Here is a 26248-nt window from a genome sequence, read left to right as displayed (position 1 = left end):
TGCAGTTATTTTGAGGAAGGAAAAGTACAACTGCAAGGCAGTGAAAGCCACACTTCAAATTACCTGCATGGCATTTTACAGCAACGTTCCTGCCAAGAAGGAAATTAAATTTTTTAAAAAGTCAAATTTAATTAAAAGTATGCTTAAATATCACTTTAAGAAACATTAAACATTAACAAGGTAAGGGTTCCAACCACTTACATTTTGAGAGGAAGTTGTGAAACATAAATACCATGTGCCGTATTTCAATCATCAGGGAAATGGAGAAAAGCCCATATTAATTTTAAGTTCTGATCCAAGTCAAATGTAAAGGCTACTACTAAACAAAATCCTCATTGTTTTCCAGCTGGTTACATGAAATGTTACCCAAACTCACACAATAATTTTTGGAAATATAGCAAAACATATATTTCAATGAGCACTAACAGTTTGTGTCCTAAAAAGGGAAGTCCAATGTCTTTCAGGGGGAAATGATGATTTTTACTATTTAATACTATAAGAAGCAGTGAAAGTTCTTAAGTAGACTAGCATGATTTTGAGCATTAAAAAATAAAAATCTGAACATTTTTTCATACTGTATTTGGCATGCAACCTTATTGTTCAAAAGGTTTTTGTTTAGTCAGAAATGCTTGACAAAAGTATTTTTCCTTTAAAGAATAAATGTCTTGCTGAAGGTATCAATTACCAAAGCTGGTATTTATATTTCTACAAAACTGTACACCAGTCACAATCTATTAGTAAAGAAACACTGTTACTCTACTTGTGTATATTGTTATTGGACTACTACAATGTGTATATTGTTGGGGCTACATTTGAAGGGGACTCAGAAACTACAACAAATCCAGAATGCGGAAGCTAGACTGGTAAGTGGGAGCAGCCGCCAAGACCCTATAACACCGGTCCTGAAAGACCTACATTGGCTACCAGTATGTTTCCAAGCACAATTCAAAGTGTTGATGTTGACCTTTAAAGCCCTAAATGACCTCAGCCCTGTATACCTGAAGGAGCATCTCCACCTCCATCATCGAGGCCAGACACTGGGGTCCAGCTCAGAGGACCTTCTGGCAGTTCCCTCACTAGGAGATGTGAAGCTACAGGGAATCCTCCCGTCAGATGTCAAACAGATAAACAACTATTTGACTTTTAGAAAACATCTGAAGGCAGCCCTGTTCAGGGTAGTTTTTAATGGTTGATGTTTTATTGTGTTTTCATTATTTTGTTGGGAGCCACCCATAGTGGCTGAGGCAACCCAAACAGATGGGTGGCATGTTGTTGTTGTTGTTGTTGTTGTTGTTGTTGTTGTTGTCATCAATAAGTATGATACATTAATACAACTTCAGTGAAGTATTTTTTTAAAAATATAGGCCACTATATATTAAATTTGATCAATACTCTTCATCGATCAGACTTCTCAGGGCTTTGGATGGTGCTTGCACCAAATGTAACTGAGGTTGCACAGGGTGTAAACTACCATAAGTCTATGATCTAGCCTGTTAAGCACTTTAAAATCCAATTGTTTCAACTGGAGATTAAGCATACACCCAAAATATTCATATTTATTAAAAATGCATGTTTCTTTTATAACATACTAAAACTCATCAACCCATGTAAATTGTAATTTCAACATCATATAACACCTAGCTGAATGCAAACAAGGGTTTCCTTAAATGTTGTGATAGCAAACCTAGTCAAAATAATATATTCTGTGTATTTCTTAAAACCCCATTATGGAGGCTTTTGAGGTCATTCCATCAGCTCCCAATATAGGAACATTATGTAATGTGCTCTCTATTGATAGAAAGGGCAAAGATGCTACAGACACAGTTACTGTATTTTCCCATGTATAAGACGCTCCCATGTATAAGACGCCCCCTATTTTTGTGGCAACAACAATCGCCAGTCCACCTTCGGCACTATCTGTGTATAAGACGCCCCCTAATTTTTGACATTATTTCTTAGAGGGGGAAACCTAGTCTTATACACGGAAAAATATGTTAATCATTCACAATATTGTCAATTTCTTTGAATTCACAACTCACAGTGTAGCCTTCCACATGTTTACTTAAATGCGAGCCCCGCTGAATTCAAGAGAACTTACTCCTAGGTAAGTGCATACAGGATTGCTATCCGAGTCTCTCTCCAATCCGTTTCTTACTTTGCTGCCTGTCCTAAAGGCTTAAATCACAGAGAAAATGCCATAGCCTTTTCAAGTCAATCAGTAAAAAGCATGGAGTATAAATTGCCAGCCCTGCCACTCAACTATTTTACCTGCTTGCTTGGCTGAGACATATGCTGTTCACTTTCAATCTGGATGGTATTAGCTCCAGGAAAGTTATTATTTCCTTCCCAACTCAAGTGGATTTCATGTTAAACTAATTCCAGTAATTGCAGGAGGTAACCAAAATAAGGCAGGCACATACACACAGCAGATGGCCCTGTCAGCACTGAAGCAAAGCGTCTAGTATCATGCACACTCTCCGATGCATCAACATTAATTTAAAATAGTTAGCAGAATGCATAGCTTTTAACACCATGGTGACATATGTGTATGATTGACAGTAGCAGTTTTCTCTACAGTCTGCACAACCTGCAAGGACTGGTGGGAAGGAGGTTATCTATTCTATGTGGGCCCAAGGAGATGAACAGCTGCTCTTACTTAGCCATAGGCATGATATACCTTGCCCAAAGCCACAATCTATTCCCCTTGTTAGGGCAGTGAACCTGCCTGGGATTGTTCTGAAGCTGTTTTGAAATTATCATGATGGAAGGAGCACCACAGGTTCTGTGGCAATGAAATGTGCCTTCTTCTGACTAGAGCAGGTTACCACTCTCACATGCTAGCTAATCACTTATATCTAGTTTATGTGATTTCCATTATATGGGGCAGAGGAGGGGGCGGGGGCGGAAATCACTGCATATTTAAAAGTAGCAATATAGTAGATGCAAATGCACTGGCGTGTTATTTGTAAAACCATTAAAAGCCTATATTTTATCTTGAAGCACTAACTATCATGGCATATTAAAACAGCAGTGTGTTCCAAAATGATTAATAATGCAATAACTCTCAAAAATTAAAGGCATGCCAAGCCCAGGGAAGGAAGGGGAAAGACACACTAGAGAACATGGCACTGCTGAAAAGAATCTTAACCGGGGGGGGGGGGAGGGTAGCCAGAAAAAAAGAAGCCAGATTCAATAACTGGGAGAAAATATAACTTGTTTGTGTCTCTTGCAGTGCCTTTGGAAAATGGCAGAGACCATGAGGTTTGCATGAAATTCCGCTGAACTGTAGCAACTGTTTCCTAATTCTTCATTACTTATAACACCGAATGGTTTGTGCTGTATCTAGAAAACTGTGAGCAGGGTTCTCCTCACAAAACACCTCTCCCCACTCCAGGCTACGTAGGGGAGTGGCAAGCCACGTTTTGTGAAAATCAGAAGGCACAACACCAAACAGTTGAAGGATTTGGGAGCTGTCCAGCAACGTCAGCGATAATAATTTAGGATCAGAGGCTAGTTTAGAGACTAGAGTGCTAAAGGCCAGAGGAGCTGTCCAGCAGTGCCAAAAGGGTTAATTGGGGATCAAGGGTGAAGGACAAATGGCAGTAACTCAAGAGGTTTAAACATCATGACCTTCAAACAGCAACTGTTGTAAACAGCCAAGCTGCCTCACTCTTCCTGGTGAAATAATGGAGACCCAATTCAACTCAGGCTAAGGCAGGGGGCGGCAACCTAAGGCCCATGGGCCAGAAGTGGCTTGCAAAGATCGTTTGACTGGCCCACGAAACGCCCCTGAACTGAGCTGCCCACTTGTGCTAAACTGGCGCAGCACGGAGCGGGGACTCACTTCTGCGACGCCGAAAATTGGGGGGGGGCACGATCTGGCCCACGGAGGGATCTCCGCGGGACCGATCCGGCCCAGGTAAGATAAACCTTGCTGACCCCTGGGCTAAGGATTCCAGTTCCTGAGGAGGACTCTGAAATGAGATTCCCCACACTATGCCCTCTGCTTTGGACTTTGATTAGTTTTCGTTGTCATCTCTTTGCCTGGGGTTCCTGAGGGATTGTGAGGGGTCTGGAACTTCTGGAGGTGAGGCTGGTCAGGATGCAACAGGTCCACTCAGTTGTGTACGTCTCCTGAGTGGGACATCTGGCCTGGCTTATAATCTTAGTGGTGTATCTCAGGGTGCTTTAAATCCACATGGTGTCTCCAGAATTTGCTTATAATGGGATCCCCCTCCAAGAAAGGTCTCATCTAAATCTAGTTATGGATGGATCTGATACTGCATCTTCCCTCTGTTGCCTACTGCAAAGTCACTCCCAAAGGCCAGGCAGACCCATCAGAAAATTGCATAAGGTGGGGTGGTAAGCTGCAGCTGTGGTGGATTTGAAAAAGTAATGCATTGTCCCTAATATGAATCTTGGCATTTTTCTTATGGGCCAACTTGGCTATCTTTACTTTTTGTGCCCCTATATTCTATATGTTCACAGGTCATTGGACCATTTTGGGGTACTTAAATCTTCATTTTTGTTCTACAAACCTTAATACTTCTGTGAATGTAGGGAGTCACCCAAAGCTTTACAAGTCTTTACCTGGTCTTGAGTTGCCCCGCTTGGCTTCCAAACTGATATTCCTTCTAATGGTGAACCTGGGTGGTTGAATAAGCGGGAATCCCACCAAATGGGGGTGTGCACAACATGTGTCATCACATGTGTGTCAGAGAAGAACCTTCAAAGTGTTCCCTTTCCAGGCTATCCAGAGTGAATAAATGGGTGGGCATGTAGAAAGAGCAGATTAGCAAAATGTTGGGTGGTGGTTGGCCAGAAATCAACCACTCCACAGCCAGTACATAGCAGGCAATTCCCTCTAGCACAGGTAGTCCTTCAAATCATTAGTATATTTTTTTTCTTCTGAAGTAAGCAAGAGTTTTGAAGGCACAGGGCCTGAAGAACTGGGACACCAATTTGTTGTGTTAATATGTGACATTAGTAAGCTCCAGCTGCTCTGTTCTCTTTGTTGTAATTCCTATAGATACATTATGATTAGGCCTCCCTCCCCACCCACTTTTGAACCAGGCAGTTTAAAAAGGATGAGATAATGAGTAATTCCCAGGATAAGGAGAAATCCTCTTTCAGCTGGTCAGAGTCTTGTTTATAATGGACATACACCAGTACGCATTTACCATAAAGCAGCCCAATTAGTTCATGGGCAAGTTAACCTTCTGTCTCCCAGCAAACATAATTCATGCACATTTCGTACAACGCAGCATTTTGCTGGCTATTATCCATCATTTACAAGTGTTATTTGTCTATAAAAATGACACTAAGAAGTTGAAAAATTGTTCTGCTCAGCCTGCCTCTGGATGCGTTTTAACAAAGGGTGTGAACGTAAAAGGCTCCATGTCCCAAGAAGCAATTAGTCAAAGCTATAAATACATTTTCTAAAGGATATAAATGACTGCCTATCCAGATAGCAAGATATCTGAGAGCTGCTCTGTAATACAGGTGCTGCTTGCTAACTCAAATTTAAAACAGATTTACTTATAGGGTAATGATATTAGCATCGGTGGAACTAATCACAACTCACACACATGTAAGAGTCTGCAGTATTTTGCCCTTAGATAGGGGTTAACATAAAATAATACACTTCATTATTTATTGCTAATAAAGTTAATCAAATTCAGTGCTTCTTACTCATGCATGCATTTAAATGGGATCTTGAACATGACATGCATATTTATGAAACAAGAATTGAAATATCGTTATCTGCAGGGGGGAGCATAGCAAGGGCAACTAGGAATAAAACGCTTCATCTTCTTTTTTTTACAACACAAATTTGTTTCGTTTAATGGACAAACATTTATTTTAATTCATTTACATATAATATTTACATAGATGATAATCACAATTAATAGAGAGACTTAATTATTTCTATGCAGTTACAGGAATCTAATGCAATGTACCTCCTGCATGCATATTAAAAGAGATAATCAGAGCATTATGTTTCTTACTGCCGTGCATTTAGGCAAAAAAGTGTAAGAAACCTTAAAATGTATGAAAGGAATGATTGTAAATCTATTAGTGAAAATAATATATGTACTGTAGAAGGAGTGCTCAAATAGCCTGTTTAAGTGTGGTTATGGTTGCACCCTAGCTGCTTCTAAATTTTAATACAACAGGTTCCTACTGTTTATTTAATGTCTAGGTCATTATTATTATTTATTAGCCACCCTTCATCTGCTGATCTTAGGGTGGGAGGTAGACTGAGGCAATTTCTGGATAACAAAATTCCATTTATATGGCAAACCAGGAGGTCTATGAAATCTCATACCAAAATAATTTGTAAGGCAGCAATGTTATGCTGACTCTCCTGGGAGTAAGCCCCATTGAAACCAGTAGGAATTTGGTGTAAACAAGTATACGATTGTGCTGCTAAGGCTCTGAAGTGCCATAATACCTAAAGTACAATCCTAACCATATTAACTCAGAAGCAAGTTCCATTGAGTTCAGTGGAGCTTACTCCCAATTAAGTGTGGTATGCGAAAGTCATTTTGAATTCAATGGGACTTACTTCTGAATGGGCATGTCTAAGGCTGCACTGCATGATGTTTCTGCTGCATCAATAGACTAGCATGGGAGACCTCTCCACATTCAAAGTTCAGAGAAATTCCAATTGGATCATTTTAGAAAGAACACTTGCTTGAACATTTGTAGTCCTTTTATTACTCATTTACTCATAGGATTTGTTTCTCCTCTTAATAATTATAAGCCAATCTAAAACAATGGGAAATAGGATAGCATCATTTTTTTTTATTTTCTGAGGCACAAACTGCACATTCTGAGGCACAAACAGCACTTTTCCTCGATTTTTGTTTCAGTGAAAAGTAGCTTTGAATGGTGCTATTGGAAGCTGAAAACCTGCAAAAGGGTAAGACTAAAAACACACACACACAAAAAAACAACCTTCCTTTGACTGAAGTATCCATGAAGTCAACTGCCCCTTCTCCATGCTCCAAACTGCATGTCTAAGATCCAGCTTGGGGAAAGGGGGCAAATTTTGGCCCAGGGGGGAAAAAGAAATCAGACTAAGAAATGAATCAGCCTCTCTCCATGAGCCTTTCTGCTGCTAAACAGTAGTCTCTGGCCTCTTCATACCTAGAATCAAAATTTAGCTCAAACAGGCATTTGGGGCCTCGATTCTTCAATTTTGTATACTATATATTAGCACGGTGGCAGTGCTGCTGTTGTGACTTTCCTAAGGTCAGGGAGCAACCTATCTACCAGTTGAAGACAACCCACCTCAAACTGCTTTTGGTTAAAGGGTGAAAACCAAAAGCTGGAAGAAAGAAGCTCAGAGCACCACTTAACAGGGACTTTGAGCCTTATTGAAAGGAAAGAATGAGGCTGTTCAATTATTTGCATCTTGCCTTGTGGCATATAACAATCAAATTAAAAAGGACACCGAGCCAATCTAAGTTATAATCACCATGCAAAACTAAAAGAAAATCAAAAGATTTTAGAGTCTCCTATTTAAACATTAGATCACTTATATCTGGGTGGCTTTCAATGAAACTGTCCAATTTTGAGCAGTGGCTGCTTAAGAACTTCTAAAGGTTAAATCTTATTCAGCTAATCTGTACATAGGAACAAGTAACTGTCACATGCTTAACCTTTTGCAGATTAAAACTGTCTGCATAAAAGATGTGAAATGATCATTGTTGTAATTGTTGCAAGTAGATATCTTGGCATTTTGTGTGGCAATATATCTCTTCTTCTGAGCAGCAATTTTATGCCCCAGGTCACTTGCTTGTTCATGTCTGTGATAAAAACCACTGTCTTTCATGAAAAATTATATTTCAAGACATCAAAACTGCTGAACTGGTTTCAGTGCAAAGGTTATTGGCTGTAACAGGAAGTTTTAGATTATTATTAGATTAATTTCTAACATGTCAGGAATTTATGAAATGTGGACACTGGAACTGACTTTTCATAGGAGTATAGAGAATAGGCAAAAATGATTTTTTTACTTCACATAGGCTGCAAACTGTCATTTGTGGAGACCGGAGAGAAATATAACACCTTATTAGTGTAAAAGTTAAACTCTGCTATTAGACTGGGTAGCAAATACTGCTAAGTGAGTAAATGTGATATGGGAGGCAAAATGAGCAATTATCAAGGACTTCAACAGGGATTTGTTCACAGAGATGGAAGAAAACATACTTACAAAAATATGACATACTGTACTGAAGACTCCCCCAGCAGCAAGTCTTTCCCCCACATTTATTGCACATGGGCTATATTTCATGGGAAGGAGGACTTGCAGAACTACCTCACAAATTCTACTAAGATCCTGTAGGGCAATGCCTTCATCTAAGGAGGCAATGTGCAGCGGAGTGCATCTTGATTGTCGGTAAGAGGGTCATTTTCAGGACACAGTGAAGCTGTGTGCAGTGTACTGACCTGAGCTATATAGTAGTTCATCTGCTGCACTTCTGTATTCCCAATGAATCTGAAGAGAGAGAATGCCAGCTATGCCATATTCTAAAGTGGATTGTCATGTGGATTTATCCATTCTGCATCCATTAAGCTACCCTTGAGAATAAGCACTTATCAGAACTCTTTGAAAGATGGCTTTTTACACTTTTGGTTTTTTTAAAAAAAAAACTTAGGGGAGATGTGGGAAAGCACATATTCAAAATAATATGTGAGCAAGAAGATGCAGAAGCATCTAAAAATACACGCCGTCTTTTAATAGCACATAATTCCGTGAAGTATTAATTAGAGAAGTAATTCTGCGAAAGCAGTACTACTGAGAATAAAAGTATATCAACTTCCAGGTGTTAAATTCCCCTGTTGCTTCTCCAGCTTTCTTAGATGAAAACAGGTCTAAACATTAGGATCTTGGGAATAAAGCTTTGGTGCAAGATAATAAACCAACATGGTAAAGTGGTTATTTACTACTATATACATGCCACTACTGAGTAAGCCACTCTGGTAAGTGGTGAGAATTTTACCACTATCATCACTTGGCAGGATAGTACAGAAAACCCATTTGTTTGTGCTTTGTAGTTACATACACACTATGGTAAATGACCACTTGGTAAATGGTAATCTATATTTCCCATCTAATATCAGTTGAGATCCTCTGCTACATCAACTGCTGGTCAGGTTATACCTGCAATTAGCTTCATATTTAACTGTTTTTACATAATCTCCGCAACTGCAAAAAAAAAATCAAACTTAATAATAATATAGTTTTAAATTATAATTCCTCAGAACATCTTCATAAAGTCATTGAGCTGCAAAGTGTCCATTTTTCAAATTATTTCTTCGTATTGCTATTAGACTCTCAGCTGTTTCACACATCATAGTGCATATAGATCCATACAGGCAAAGATACATAATCTTGAAATGCATGTAATACAATTTAGAGCTAGGTCAATAGCCCACTAACCTCTGTTAAGTTATGTACTTAGCAGAGGTTAAATGTTAAAACTTCATAGAATGCTTCTTGTGGCCCATAATTCATTGGTCATCATTAACTGCTGTCTCTTCATGGAAATATTGGTTTTGTGATTGGAGAAAAATATTAGATAGTATAAAGAATTAAGGTTACAAACCTAAGCACGCTTGTTACTGAGCAAGCTCCAGTGAGCACTGTAAGACTTATTTATGAATAAACAAACAGAATTGCAACGCTGTAATCCTAAAAACCATTGCATGGGCGTCATTACTATGAACATAGTGGGAGTAACAAATCCCAGAGTATATATAAACATGTTTTCTCTTGGCTGTAAATAGAAGCTTGATCCACATGTTTAGCTATAAATTGGATGAAAACAATTTTGGCACAGAAAGCATTTGAAAACAACTAGCTAGTAACATAAAATACTGTTCTTCAGCTCTCTTTCGGTCTTGTATAAACAAGCATGCGAATCACGCTTCTATCAAAGCCAGGGGAAGGATCCTAGCTCAGAAAAGAGGATTGGGTGAGAAACCATTCCCGATAATTGAGAAGACTGCTGGAACACCACCATTTTAGAAAACCTCAACCCCGTGTTTCCAACAGAATTGTTATTATTTATTCATCTGTGCTAAATCATCATGTATTGTTATTAAATTATATTACACTATTATTATTATTCATCTATTATCATTTCGAACAGGTGACTGAGGAGGCTGACAGGAGTGAAAACCATGAAAATAAGGCCATGAATAATCAAGTACTTTTTTCTTGTTTTGAAAGACGGCAACTGATCACGTAAATAAATTCACTGGAAGTCCCTGCAAGGAGGTAACAGATCAGCAGACCAGTGCTCCTCAGAGTGCATCCTCTTCGCAACAGGGAGCTGAAAGAGCACCCCCACACAAAAGGGAAATGGGCCGATCTTGCTAAATAAAATTTATTTGTGTGTATATGTGTGTGTGCAGCTGTATTCATTGTGCCCTGGGTTTCTGAGAGACAATATGCAACCGAACCATGTCAGGTGCTGGAGAAGAGTTGACCATTACATTGAGTCTGTAAACTGAATGAAATTTTTCTTTTGCAAACACCAAGGTTTCAGAGAGCGAGGGGCTTCGAGGCTGATACAATCACTGCTCTAATTCTTCAGCCAAATCCCAACAGAACGTGCTGCATGATATACAGTCTATCACACGTATTCTATTTTCTTTACTATATATGAATACGGAAAAAGTCACATACCTAACTAAAATTTGTCATTGATTTGCTCCATATTGATCTAGAGCAGAACCCAACATACAGTGCTAACTGTAAAAATATACAGTGGTACCTCGGGTGACAGACGCTTCAGGTTACAGACACGTCAGGTTACAGACTCTGCTAACCCAGAAATAGTACCTCGGGTTAAGAACTTTGCTTCAGGATGAGAACAGAAATTGTGCTCTGGCAGCGGGGCAGCAGCGGGAGGCCCCATTAGCTAAAGTGGTGCTTCAGGTTAAGAACAGTTTCAGGTTAAGAACGGACCTCCAGAACGAATTAAGTATTTAACCCGAGGTACCACTGTACACTAAAAACATTGCAGGGTTCAAAATATTAAACCCAAGACAATCAACTTCATCCAGCAGAGCTTTTTTTTACTACTGAAGGTAAATGAACTTTACGGTCACAAATTCATACATCTTCAGGATCAGCACAGACCATAAGAAATCCAGCAGACTTAAACTTACAATAAGACTAAAACCTTAGCACTTAAGCATACTACCGGTATGTACAGAACACTACACCAGAAGGAAAGAGAGACAGAAAATGAAAACCAGGCTCCTTCTGGCCTATTATTATAGTCAGCATGACCTTGAGTGAAACAGAACCAGATTAAACCATCTTAGCCTTTCTGAAGGAATAACCCAAACATCAGGAACCTTCTGCTCCTTTCTAGGCAGAGTAGAAACTTCCAGCTTGCACCAGCTTGTATCACACAGAGAAGCTTCCAGAACCTTCTTGAATCACTTAGAATAGACAACTGCTCTACACTTTAAACCAATACTTTCTGTACCAAAAAATGTAAACCATGTCAAAATTATGGGCAGGTTTTGGTTTGAACACAGAGCCTCCCTGGTTACAGAATAGTAGAAAACTAACTATTAAGCAGGTTGTGGAGAGTCTTCCCTTGGAATGATGTGAGAGGGAACTATGCCACATATATGAGAATCAGCCCAAATAAGCCTTTGCTTCATGCTGCCACTGTAACCAACTATAGCTTTTGTGAAAATAAAAAAATTCCTTCCAGTAGCACCTTAAAGACCAACTAAGTTAGTTCTTGGTATGAGCTTTCGTGTGCATGCACACTTCTTCAGATACACTGAAGTGTATCTGAAGAAGTGTGCATGCACACGAAAGCTCATACCAAGAACTAACTTAGTTGGTCTTTAAGGTGCTACTGGAAGGAATTTTTTTATTTTGACTATGGCAGACCAACACGGCTACCTATCTGTAACTATAGCTTTTGTGGTACAGGAGGCAGAAAGCCAGTTCTGAGTATGGAGAAGGAAGCTAAATCCTTTGCACAGTTTTGCAGCTCCCTGGACAAATTCCTCTCTCTCAGTCTAGCTTACTTAAACGTTCTTGATAAATAAGAATGCTATATAACATGCCCAAAAGCCTTGGGACAGAGCAGGGAAGAAATCTAATCTAATCTATTCAAAGTATTGCCTGCACAAGCAGCCATTCATCACTCTGAGTTCTGTGCTAAATAGGTCCTTGTGGTCTTCATCTCATAACTGGTTCAAGAAGTTACAGTGGTACCTCAGTTTACGAACTTAATCCGTTCCGGAAGTCCGTTCTTAAACCAAAACCGTTCTTAAACCGAGGTGTGCTTTCTCTCATGAGGCCTCCCGCCGTCAGTGCCCTTCCACCGTTCAGTTTCCGTTCTTAGACCGAGGTAAAGTTCTCAAACCAAGACACCATTTCCGGTTTTGCAGAGTTTGTAAACCAAATCATTCTTAAGCTGGACTGTTCTTAAACCGAGGTACCACTGTACTTTGGGGGAGGGGGAGTGTACTGTTTTGTCACGCAATTATCCCATCTCATATTTCAGATAAGAGAGAGTTTCTTGCTTGAAAAGTACCCCATATTGAAATCTCACACATAGGAGAGAACGTATCGCTGCAGGAGTAGTCTTACATAAACTAGCCCTCATAGTGAAGAGAAGAAGTATTGTTGCACTAGAGCCCTGTATCACATCATGTCTGATTTAGCCCTTGGTGGTGGCAGCTGTGACTGAGAATACAGGTGAGGAATAGCCAACTTGGTGCTCCCTAGATGGGGACTACAACTCCCATCATCCCTGACCATTGGCTATGCTGATGGGGGCTGATGGGAGTTGTAGTGCAAAACATCTGGAATGTAGTACATTGGATACCCCTTACATAGGTGCTTTTAGATGTATGATCAGCTGATCCGACAATCACTAGTTGTGTACCTATTAAAATAAGAGGTGGGCACTGAAAATCTCCTGCTCTATAGTAAAGCAAGTTGGAGCTGTTACTCAGACAGTGAAGAATGCAACAGTTGAGGTTAGAGGGTATTTAAAGGAAGATTATTGAGAAACCACTTGCTTATCTATTTAAATATTACGTGTTTATTGAAGACGCCATAAAGCGGCTACATCTTGAACTTGCTCCTTTGTGCAGAGTTCTGTAGAAAGTGATTTCTGATCCACTGCAGCTCATCCTTAATTTTCTGTTTGTCCTTCTTCAACATGTGGGAGAAAACTAATTTCCCAAAGGAAACGACATTGTTCTAGCCTCATAAAGCAGTGAAGTTTTTATTCACAATACCAGACTCCATTTCCTCCCTCACTGTCAAAGGTCCTTGAATGTCTTGTTTCAGGCTAGGTTTAAAGCAGCACAGAAAGCAATAGTGGGTTTAAATTAATCTATTAATCAAGCAATTCATTAATTGCTGATTGAAAATTTAGATTTTAATTGGATTTTAATCAGACTTGACACCTGTGAAAAGGGTGTTGACTGCTGATGGCATTAAAGTAAACAATTCACACATCTTTCGATCAGGCAACATATTTAAGATTATTTTCGATACAATAAATACTGTGTTTGTGTTAATTAGGTGAGGGAAATTAACTTGATTAAATATGCTCCCATATAATATGCACTAAATCAGTAATGTTTATCTTAAACATATAAACATGATTTGAAAGAAAAACAATTAACTGACTAAAGAATTTAATTAAAAATGTAAGTGCCCTGAAGACTTCATAATCTAAAAACCATTGCCTATGTTATTATCCCAGGCATTTCCCCTCTAAACTATGTGTTAGGGCATGTTTCCTAAGACAGACTATTCAATGTACCCCTTTAAGACATGTAATAAAGACTGATGCTTTTCAGTAAGGTCCTAGCCATGCCTACTCAGAAGTAAACCCCCCTTGAGGTCAGTGGGGCTTGCTGCATGATAGCTAGAGGATTGCAGCCTCAGCAACATGTCTGTGTCATTCATGTTGAAAAAGGGAGGGGTGTCTGTTTTTTACATCTAAAGATGAACACAGGAGAGGAGAGCTGAACTGTACTGCTACTGCCTCCCTTTTCCCAGCATGTACACAGCCACCCAGGCACTTTTCCTGAGGGCCCCTTTTGATTCCCACAACACCACTTTATATGTGACTACACGGGCATATGGGACGCAGGTGGCGCTGTGGGTTAAACCACAAAGCCTAGGACTTGCCAATCAGAAGGTCGCGGTTCGAATCCCTGCAACGGGGTGAGCTCCCGTTCCTCGGTCTCTGCTCCTGCCAACCTAGCAGTTCAAAAGCACATCAAAGTGCAAGTAGATAAATAGGTACCGCTCCAGTGGGAAGGTAAACGGTGTTTCCGTGTGCTGCTCTGGTTTCGCCAGGAGCAGCTTAGTCATGCTGGCCACATGACCTGGAAGCTATACGCCGGCTCCCTTGGCCAATAAAGTGAGATGAGTGCTGTAACCCCAGAGTCGGTCACGGCTGGACCTAATGGTCAGGGGTCCCTTTACCTTTACCTTACACGGGCATAACCAAGGGGGGCAGATTAGATCCACAAATATTATTGAAAAGCATTGAAAGTACTCAATTATCTGTCCTGACACCCCCGCAGAAGCCTGCCCCCCGCAATGTCCTATTCGTGGGCTATTTTTACCTGTGACTTTGATTTCCCAAGGAAAGCTCAACAACTTTGGCTGCCCCCCCCCCAAATCTTGACTATGCCCATGTGTGAATAGAGAAGACATGGGGGTCAGGTCACAATACTCTTGAGTTTGACCAAGAGAGCAGATACAAACATGCTGAAAATCACATGGAAACTCATTTGCCTCTTCAGATTACAACCCAGAATCATTCGTGCTCATCCTCAACATGCTACTGTCAAAGTAGATTGATTCTAGATTTTGCTGTTCATAAGGGTGGGTGTGGTTACTTGATATGCATTTGAAAATTCTCCCCTTTATTAAGATATCCCATACCCTCCAACATTTCTCTGATGAAATTAGAGACACCCTACCATACGGTCCAACATAGGGATGTCCTAAGGAAAAGTGGGACATTCCGAGGTCAAATCAGAAACTGGGATGGCTTTTGTAAATCCACATCTGTCCTTATAAAATAGGGACACTTGGAGGGTCTGTTATCCGCACCTTTTCCTCCCTGCACATGCCACAGGTGAATGAAGAAGGAAGCAGTGATTGTGGTCTTGGTATGTACACAGCCACAATGTCATTGGGCAGGTATCCACACACTTGCACATTCCCAAGACTGCCTGCAACTCTTTTCATGTTTGCAAATGGACACTCTGTTGAGCTAATGCACAAGCAACCTGCAATGCTTTTTTTATTTTCAGAATGAAAATGGTTGCTCAAAAAACAGTTTCACGGGCAAAAAATATGCAATGCATCTAGACTGTGTGTGGATTACATAAATAAAACAAGTAGTCAGTCTCCACTGATTCTAGAATAAAATGTGTATACACAACCTCAATTTCTTGTGTGCGCTAACAATTCTGGTTACTCACATGCTTCTTATTTTGGTTCATTTCCCTTTTAAGAACAAGAAAGAAAAGCATACCTTCTTTCCTTTCTTTCACTGGGGCCTGGAGGAGATATGGCAGCTGTGGCTTTTCGTCAAAGGTCAGCACAGAGCACAGCTAACAAAGTGTCAATAAAATACATTCTGACAGCAGTAGTCTCTGTCTGCCAATGCTAAATTAAGAGCTGTCCAACAAATTGGAAACCTTCACAAAACCAAATCAGGAATGTCCTCAATTGCACCATGGTTTTATTTCTGAAAAGAAATTTAGAGATCCTTAGGCAGCAGGCTCTGCCTTACTATCAATTAAGACGGAAGCATTTATTTGACTGTTTCATAAAACAAGGGAATATATGACTACGAAATAATTAAAGGAATTTGGTGCATTGTGAATCATGAGTCTGTCATTTAGTAATCAGCTTGTAGGGAATCTCCTACAGCCAGACATTTATATTACATAGATTTCCTAGTGTCTGTTTGCTGCGAACACAAGACTAAGGACTTGACCTAATGCATTTGTAGGCAAGCAAGCAATTGCATTCTCTTTCTCACACACTACATGATAGTCAGGAAATATATAAGAGGTGCTTCTTTCTTTCAAGATTTTGCTGTTAATTCTGGGTATGTAATTGATTGTTCATTAATATGAAAGGTTTACATTCTGTATCCTTCAAGATTAAATCAGAATTAGCTTTTAAACTTGAATCACCTATTAGCTCTAATATATAAAGAAAGTCAACTACTGTAATACAAAATTCTGGAGATACAGATGTTCTGTGCCTCTCGGTGCTGAAAATTACCTGCAGTTCCTTCTAGGCTACATGCAATGGCCAGCTAGTGGAGCAGCAAAATAAGAAAGGTTTAGATCAAAATGTTTTCTTAGGAATATATCTTGCCTACAGAAATATTTGTGCATACAGGATATTGTGTTTCCATACTTGACTCACATGCACTGAACATTATATTTGGTAATGAAAATGTAGAGACAGTTGAAGGAATTGTTTTGATTATTTGATGTTATTATTTAATTTCTATACAGCCTAATATATTAAAAATAGATCTGAGCAGTGTACAAAAAAACCTGAAGCAACAACACATAGCTTAAACAAAACATTACAAAAATACACAGTTGTGTATAAAAATGTTACATTAATACAATTTTACTGATATATATTAGTCAATTCATATATTAGTCAATTCATTTTCCTTCTGTCACACCCTCACTCTTAGTCTCTGGGTTTCTCACCAAGCAGCGTCCAAACTCTCAGCTCACTCATAAAAGTCTCACAACAAGAAGAGTTCCTGGAAACAGTGGACATCACCCTAGTCTAGACTTGTTTTTTATGGGCAGGCCCAAAGTGGCTGGTACTTCCTCAGGCTGCCCACAACGATGTCCCATTCAGTTGCTCTCTTTTACAGCCAGTTCCCAGTACAGCAGGCTTGTTGAGTTTCCCAGGGGGTCCAGAGGATGTGAAAAGGTCCCTCCTCCACTCACAGCTCTTTCTTCACCCTCTGCCCTCTCCTTCTCCTCCATGGGAAAGCCCATAGACTTCCTTGGCTAGCACCACTACAACGGATGCTCCTGAACTGCATACAAATGCATGGAGCTGGACTTGTATGCCAAGTGCATCTTGGATCCTAGCAGATTTGACGTCACAATGAACTGTGCACAATGACTTTGACTTCACAATGAACCTCAGGTTGTTTCTGGCTGAGAAAAAAAAATATTTCTAGGTTCGCTGTGCTAGGAGGTGTTAGGTAGGGTGCACTTGTTTTCATGCAACAAAATGTACAATTGCCATGTGCCCTTAATTCTAAATCTCCGTTATCCCGTGTATGGCTCTTATTCATGCACTTCCATTGAAAATATAGGGGGTGCTTATGTCAGACCACTGAAGATTAACCAAATGGTTATTTATTTGCAAAACTTCAAACTTGTACCAAAACCAGAAGTTAATGTGTTAACCCTCAACAAATAAAAATGGGGGGAATTCCCTGTCACTTTTTATTGATGATATAATACAGCTTTCTATATAAAGGGAATTCTCATATTAAATTCTAAGGGTTGTTTTTTTAAAAAAAAAATCAGTGTCAGCAGGTGGAAAATATGCAGCAGCTATTGCTTAGGTAATAAGCTAAGAATGAGCAAGTTAATCAAAACTATATACATATGTGGCTATTTTTGTTTTTATCGTTCTGTTAAAATGATTAACTGTAGCTGCAGTCCTAAACACACTTACCTGGAGTGAACTCCATTAACTCAATAGGACTTAATTCTGAGTAGACATGGTTAGGATTGAACTGCGACTTACCAAATCAATTATGTACTTTAAATAGATTTTAAAAAAATTGTTTGAAATGTGTATATATTTGAGCTATAAATTGAAATTTGACTAATTTATTTGTGGCTTGGGATAAATAAATTTTTTTTTAGTTTATACTGCATGTTTAAAAATGCTTGTCTATGGAATACATTCTGCCATTGTGACTAAGCACTTAGGGAAGTTGTTTGAACAGCAAAAATAAACTAAAAAATAAAGTTTGAAATTCATTGCAAAAACTTCAGTAGGGAGTCTGCACTGCCCTTTCAATAATAACAAATAGCAAATATTTGTGCGTTACAGAAACAAAGTAGGGAAAGGAAGACGTCTGTAAGATGCAAAGTCTCGTGGAAATATCTAGGATGGAAGTAAATAATTAATAGCCTCAAGGAAGCATGCTAGACATTGCTTTTCCTGCTTTATAGTCATTAACAGCATTAAAACAACATCTTTCATTTCACTGGCAAATATGATGTCCATTACTAATATGAAAGAATTTTTCACTTGTGTTTGATTGGAAAAAAAGTGCTTTTAATATTTTAATATTACCGTCAGCCAGAAAAAGCAGCTTCCTGTAGCCAGGACAGCTGAGCAACAGGAGTTGGTAAAAGCTTCCAAAGCCATTTTTACTTTTATTTTTTTGCAATCTATGGCAGCTTCAGCTTGTCCTCCAGTGAAGTTCTCTTCCAAAGCCGATAATTAAATTGATTCACCTTTAACAGCTTGAGCCTATGCATATTTACTCAGAAATAAGAACCTGTATATTCAATAGGGTTTTCTACCACAAAAAATGTACGTTAAGTCTAATAAAAGTGAGCAATTCTTGTTATATTTCCAATTCACTCGAACTGTGTTCATTTTAACCTTCTATCACTGGCAATGGTGGGTGGTACCCATTGGGACTGGGGGCACAAAAGGCAGGGAAGGCAATAGTAGGTGCAGCTGGATCTAATGATAGGTAGAACCACAACCAATGACAGGCAGGGCCAACTAATTTTGTCCTGTCCTCCTCCCTACTGACTTATTCAAAGGCAACACTGAGACTAAGAATGAGAAAGGTGACAGGCATTGCCCTTCTTGGGACTGGTTGTAAGAAGGCTGGCTAAGATTGGTGGGGCCACTGATCACTTGTGTTGCATCTGCCATTATAATTCTCTTATAGCAGATTTGCACATTGAGCAAGGTATATTCTACATTTGGACTAATGATATTCCCACCTATGCACACAAATACTCACTAGTTATTAGCACTCACAACTTTGTTACACTTGATTTTAGCCAAGGTTAACTTTGCATATGTGGGAAGAGTCTGACATATAGATCATAAACATTATGTTTCAAACATGCATATATGGTGGTACAGTCACTTTCTTGAAAGTCAGGTTCAGATCCATGCTCGGCCATGAAGCTCCCCTGATGTGCAAGTTTACTCTAAGCAGGGAACCTTTTTGCATAGAAGGAACATTTTAAGTATGATTTACGCTGCGGAATTATATCACATCATTGTGCATAAAATCTAAAGCAGCTTTAAGGGAGTGCTGAGAAGATCTAAACATGAGGTTCCTATGTTGCAATTTAAGTGCTTGAATATCAAAACAAAAATGTGAAAAACAAGACCCTGAGAGAGAGAGATTTAGCATGGTGCATTCATTATTCCAAACCACACAACAATATGAGCCTTATCTCTGAAAGCATTTTTTACTGATACAGGGCCATGTTTGCATACAATACCAAACCACAAATTAGTACTACACATACACACACAAGCAAAAAGAAGACTGAATGAAGTGCTGGTCGGACTTGTATGCTTCCTCAACCCTCTCCTTTGGAGGAGTACTTTGCCATAGTTTGTTTGATTTCCCATGATTCCTGGTTTGTTTTTACTGATACAGGGCCATGTTTGCATACAATACCAAACCACAAATTAGTACTACAGTACACACACACACAAGCAAAAAGAAGACTGAATGAAGTGCTGGTCGGACTTGAATGCTTCCTCAACCCTCTCCTTTGGAGGAGTACTTTGCCATAGTTTGTTTGATTTCCCATGATTCCTGGTTTGTCCTTAGGAACAAACCAGAGACAGTGGTTTGAACCAAACTCTAGTCAGTTTCAAAGAAAGCAAAATTCAAACCACAGGTTGTGAAGCTCCCTTGTTTGACTCAACATAGTTTGTTTTAAACCACAGCCCCTAGTTTGTTTGAAAGAACAAGACAGGAATCGTGGGAAATGAAATTAACCTTGCTGGGGTCCTCCTTTCAGTTGCATGGAAGTGAGCACACCCCTCTGCTTGTGCACACAGCACTAAACTACGGTTTAGCATTAGTACATATGAATGCAGCCTATTAATAAAGTGGCCTGGTTCACATGCCACAGTAATCAAAGCCATGGCTTACTAGAACAGCACAAATGTGTGGGCTTCTGGAGAGAATCCTGCTCACAGTAACATTGTTCTTTCTTTTTTACTGCCACACCATGCTGAGCTGAGCCAATTTTTGGCTTAGCCTATCTTCCAAATCTAGGCTTATATTTAAGCTCTCTCCTCACTAATGATGAGCTTTAGCCTAGGATAAACCTTGGCTTGCTGTAATGTGCAACCCAGACAGTTGGCCCCACTGTGATATCCTTCTGTCATGCAAAAGACTAACATAGGTTTGCTTAAGCTGCAGATGGTAAACACAAATTGGATGTGCAATCCAGAAAAAAAGGCCTCATGCAGATAACATCCTAACTGTTATTACAAGCAGGAGAGATTACAGTAAAGAGTGAAGCAATTTAAGAAAATTTTAATGTTTGCTTTCATACGCTCCAAAGTTTTACTTACTGCAGAAGATTATCTCAAGAGGTTTCTAACATCCATTAGATAGAAGCCGTACTCAGAAAGAAATACATGCTGCCCAATTCTTTCCCATATTTTCTCGAAACACAGCTTCTACCAAGTTGAGTGGAGCTTGCTCACTAGCAAGGATTGTTCTAATATTAAGTTGAACATTACAATTTCCAGTGTGCGGGGAAACTAGCCACACTGCTCTAAAACTGCCTCTGGTTCATTCCAGGTGTTTGGCGCTCACGCAGGAGGCTCCTCACGTAGGAGTTGGCAGGATGGAGGGACGCTGCTGCAATGCCACATTCCTGACAGTAGTACTTACAAAAGGCTTGCGCTGTGCAGGAGCACGGGCAAAAGTACCAGATTGGCTGCGCTAGCGCACCCATACGGACCCAACCATGCTGCCACCCTGCCGTGCCTCTGTACTGTTCCAATACGTGGCAGCAGGGCTGCTGTCAGGAGGGCAGTGGTATGCAAGAATCCTACCATGCTGGCTGCTCCTTTCCTCATGCAGGCAAGTTTCCACATGACAATGTAGGCCTCAAAAATGCCATCCTGTACCTTTCCCCATTTAATCTTTAAGTTCACCCTTTCAGAAGAAAATCCACTAAGTTTTTAAAAAAATAAAACATGTTGCCAATGACCCATTTTCAATATCTGAAGAAGCTATTTACAGTATTAAGCCCTCATCTGGAAGCACCAGCAGCCTTATTCAAGAGGGAATCTTCAGACAGCAAGGCTTCTATTACATTTCTGTCTAGAACCTCAAACCAATTTTGTCTGGAATTTCAATCTGATTTGCAACAACTCTCTAAAGCGCTTGCACAACTGTAGTAAAGTGTACTTAAGATGCAACCAAATAGTAAAAGCGCTTTTTCAACTAAGATATTAGTTGTGTGTCAATGGAGAATGTGGTGAATTGACTGTAAACAAACTGTACATTATACACTTTAAAAAAATGCATACAGGAAATGCATAGAGCACATTTTATTGCTGTAACAATTACTTAGCGTTAACTACATCATTACCCAACAGTGAACTACGAGTATAGATTTTCCTCAAAGGAAAGGCATCTAAAATCATTATAATACAGCTGGGAATACAACGTTCATCTTATGCATTGTGCAGAACTGGAAAACCCAGCCACTTCAGCATCAATTCATTTTTACGTAATACCCTGCAACTGGCAACCTATCAGGGAAATAACATGCCATCTATGGGAGTTATCTAGCTATGGGATCAGCAACATTTTGAACATCAAGCAATACGGTGCATGTTATGGACACGTTCAATAATATTGATGTATGCTGCATAAAAAGATATCCATGTAGTTGATCCCTGTGTGGCATGTACCAACACCGAAAATTCTCCAGTTGCTATTAGTTTCCCTCATCACATTTTAACTACCTACTGTTAACGAGGCCAGAAATAATTCTAATGACTGAGGAGGCCATCCTACAGTCATCCACCTGGAACTCAATGGGGGTTTGAACTCAATGGGGTTTACTTCTGAGTAGACATGGATCTATGGACCGCAATGAAGCTGTGTGCGCGAGTAGACGTATATAGAATCGCACCGTATTCCATAAACTCGTGACTACAAGGCACTATAAAAGGTTGCTATTTGGACAGCTTTCCTTTTTAAGTGAAGCAGTCGTCTAATGCTCTAAGCTCTTCTATCATTAGCTTAAGTACCCAATCATCATAAATATATTCTGAAGCACAATAAGGCTTGCTCTTGCCACACAGAAAATTAAGACATTAAGAGCGTTGTCCTTTGCCACAAAATGACTTTCGCCTAAGTGTGTATTTTCCCATCTTATATTTGGGGATGGACAGCAACTGTGCTTAAAAAACAACAAAAGTCTGTCAAAGCCATTGAGCCTAAAATTAGATCCATGTCGTTTATCTTGGGGAGGGAGCACATCCTGGGAGGCAGGAATCCTGTAAATTTCAATAACAAGAGATTGCTCACCATAACGGATTGGGAGGGAAGGACAGTGTTGCATGTATGCACTTCCTGCAATCACAAACAAGCCTGTACTTCTCGATGCAGACTGCCCTGTGGCAAAACTGCAAAGTTATCAAGATCTGTGCTTTCAAGCTGGAGTGGGGAACTTGTGACTTATGGGCACATGTCGTCTCAGCCTAATTTCATGTGGTGTATAGGCATGGGGTGGTACAGAGAGAGAAAGAGAAGAATGAGACATGGATAGCAGAGAGAAAAGGGCTCTACTATTGCACTCCATGATGAACTGCAGACCCAAAATTTACTTTTCCTGTAAAGTCAATGGCCTTTCAAAGGAAGGCCATTGACTTTACAGTCGAGATTCCACTGGGCGACATCTGGTTTTCAACATTGTAATATATCACCAGCTAAACATCGCGATAGATGGACGTATCGCGATGACTGAAATAAGGATGGAGCTACGTAGAGGCATTGGCTGGCTTCATGGTTTTTCCTACATCGTGATTTCTGCAGAGAAAGAGTGCACAAACACACACACCATGATTCGCAATATATTGCCTAGTTAGAAATTATCAAACTGATATCACGATATGGACTTCAAACCACTTTTGGACGATATGATGCCCAGCCCTACTGGACAATATCCACTGACAGTACTATTACTATCATGTCACTATTCTGATATATGCAGTCTTGAAACCATTGATCAAGATACCTGTTTTGTGATAAAATGCTATTTATTTAATATCAGCAATTAAGCTAAGCCCAACTGTGCGGTGCTGATATTGCCAAGGTTGCAGATTCGATCCCCAAATGGGATAGCTGCCTATGGATTAGAGAGATCATAGAATCATAGAGTTGGAATAGACCACAAGGGCCATCGAGTCCAACCCCAAGATGATCCTTGAGGTTCCTTCCAACTCTATGATTCTAATAAAAGGGTAAATCACACACACACACACACACACACACATATATATGACAATTTTAGAATTGAGTGTGGAATATAAATTATCTTTAGGCCTTGCCACAACAAACCAAGTAGCTCACACCATACACCTCTGTATTGCATCTATGTTGACTGTTTTTGTGGTAAAAGCTAAGATAAAGTGCTCAGTTCAAAATAGGGTGATTCAGTGACGTGACCTATAACCTGATGAGTGATCATGAAACTAATAGATTTTCTGTGATATATGAAAGAGTACAATAGGCACAAGGCATGAAAAATCAGTGACATTAGATGAAATACAAAGGTACTCTAATTTTGAATACACTTACAGACCAATCATGAGCAATAGCCTATTAAGTGTCACCATTGGGTTGCTGTCTAGGCAGATACGTGATATTCACATAAGGCAACCAGCATCATTTTAAATCCATAAGAACCATCAAACAATTTAAATTACTGACAGATAATACCCAAGACTACCGGTACTTAGCAAATTATGTTTAGATACTCTCTGAGTTCAACTAGCCTCCTGACTAGTTTTGTTATGTTACTTTCAATATTAAATACAGTCTGCAAAGAACACAATTTCCACTGTAAAGGAAATTAACAGTACAGTCTTATATGCATGTCTACTTAAAAATAAGTCCCAATGAGTTCAATGGGACTTATTCCCAGGTAAGTGGATATAGAATTACAGCCTCAATTTTTCTTCTCCCCTCGCCTTTCTGAGCACAGAAAGCAACACAGCCTGAATATTATCATCCCTTCCTCTTCTTGTTGAGTAAAAAAACCTCTAAATTTTACAGTCTATAAGGATCTGAGAGTTTTAAAACAGAAAACAATCTAGGAGTAATCATTATAGCTTAGCAATAAGTCAAGAATGGGTATTTCTCAATGAAAATCACACATAATGTTAGCCACAGTATTTCCATCAGGAAAGCTATAATGACTAACTTTCGCAGGCTAGTAACATATTGTGTATTACATTTGCTCTTTAAAATTCCAAGGAGTTCAATGGGGTTTTCTTCTGAAATAAATGCTTTAGTTCTATATAACTGGTGCAGGATTACAGCCATTGTCTGGGTTTAAAAGATCCAACATTAAACAAGCACACATGACATGATCACAATATCATTTTTTTAAAAGGGAAAATTCACTATCAGGCTTGTTTGCCCAGATCATTTTGATGTATGTTCTATGGGAAGAAACGCATCACCAAATACTACATACATTCTATATCAACAGAAAGTAGATCACATGTATCATTAAGGAAATGAATTACTGCATATTTATTTTGTTATTGCATTTCTATCCCATCTTTCCTCCAAGGATTTCAAGGTGGCATGTGGTTTTCCCACTCTCCATATTATCCTCACAACAACCTTGTGAATTAAGTTTAGGCTAAAAGTTGGTTGACTGGCCCAAGGTCACCCTGTAAGCTTCATAGCCAAGAGGGGATTTGAACCCTGGCCTCCAAGGTCCCAGTCTGGCCACACGACAACTCTTAAACATACCAGTACAACAAGAGATAAGACTACAAAGGTTTCCCTTCTTCCAGAAAGTCGGTCTCATCATCATCCAAAAAACACCAGCCACCATCATACAAATTCCTACACTCCACGAAGCATAATAGTAGCACCAGAACAGCATCCTTTGAAAGGAAGGACAAGCAGGGAAGGAATAGAACTCTCCTGTAGCAAGGAATGGGTGACTTAAGATACACATGACCAAAAATTTAAACTAACACACATTGCGGCTCCCCTTTTACTCTACATCCAGTGCATTCCCCACCACTGGTTTGAGAAGTGGTGTCCACGACATTAGCTGCAATCTATATCTGTCCTGTGTTTTGATCCGTCTTCCTGAAAACCAGCTTTGATCTGAACTGAGAAAAAAGAACCAACTAGCTGCAATGTGCGCACAAACCTGTGTGCCTTAACAAAACCCACACCGTAGATACAACATAGTACAACCATTTCCATTCATTTCAACTCGTGCATGTACTTAACTGTCTTCTGAAGCACATATAAAAAAGATTAAACTGTAAAGGCCGTATACAACAGAAAAACCAGCACAGTCTGAAGTGGCACTTGATAGTGGCACAAAGTAGTACCACACACACACCATCTTCACGGCTGACACAAGTACCCTCGTACTAATAATACAAATGCAGATTGAAAAATTAGGGAGCAATAATCCATATGCTAGATGGCATCAGCTGCCAACTACTGGACCCATTCCGGACTTTGGAACGCAAGCGCTTTGGAAGGTGGCGAAGAGGAAGAAGCGCTTTCCACCTGGAGTCATTAACGATATTTCTAGAAATGCTTTCTGGCCGCTGCCAAATGCTTCTTGGAAATGCAGTAATTTCTACAGGAATGGGCGCAAGGAACAGTCCAGGGTGAAAGGGCAGGGAGGGCTGAAGAAAGAAAGAAAAAATGGGGGCATTGAATGGACTGAGAGGCAGCAGTTGGGATGGTGGAAGGCAGAGCCAAACTGAGGTGAGGAAGAAGGTGGAAGCGGGAAAGCAGAGGGGTGCAGTGAGCAAAACAATCACGTTGAAGGAGGCGAGAGAAGGAGGAGGCAAGTAGAGCTGTGGTTTAGAAGATGCAGGGCAGGGGAGAGCAGAATTGAAATGCAAAATGTAAAAATGAAAGGA

The 26248-nt window shown here is 39.8% G+C and overlaps 1 protein-coding gene across 5 annotated transcripts in view; it reads right to left on the bottom strand.

Annotated features, from left to right (window-relative positions):
• The window catches only part of AFF3 (ALF transcription elongation factor 3), a 233086-nt gene that overhangs the window by 190405 nt on the left and 16433 nt on the right, over positions 1-26248 (bottom strand). The gene's annotated exons all lie outside the window — the stretch shown is intronic.

Source organism: Podarcis liolepis (assembly GCF_965112155.1).
Source record: "Podarcis liolepis genome assembly, chromosome: 4".
NCBI lineage: Eukaryota > Metazoa > Chordata > Lepidosauria > Squamata > Lacertidae > Podarcis > Podarcis liolepis.
The sequence above is the reverse complement of the archived record's forward strand: the minus strand, read 5'-3'. Positions and strand labels throughout refer to the sequence as shown.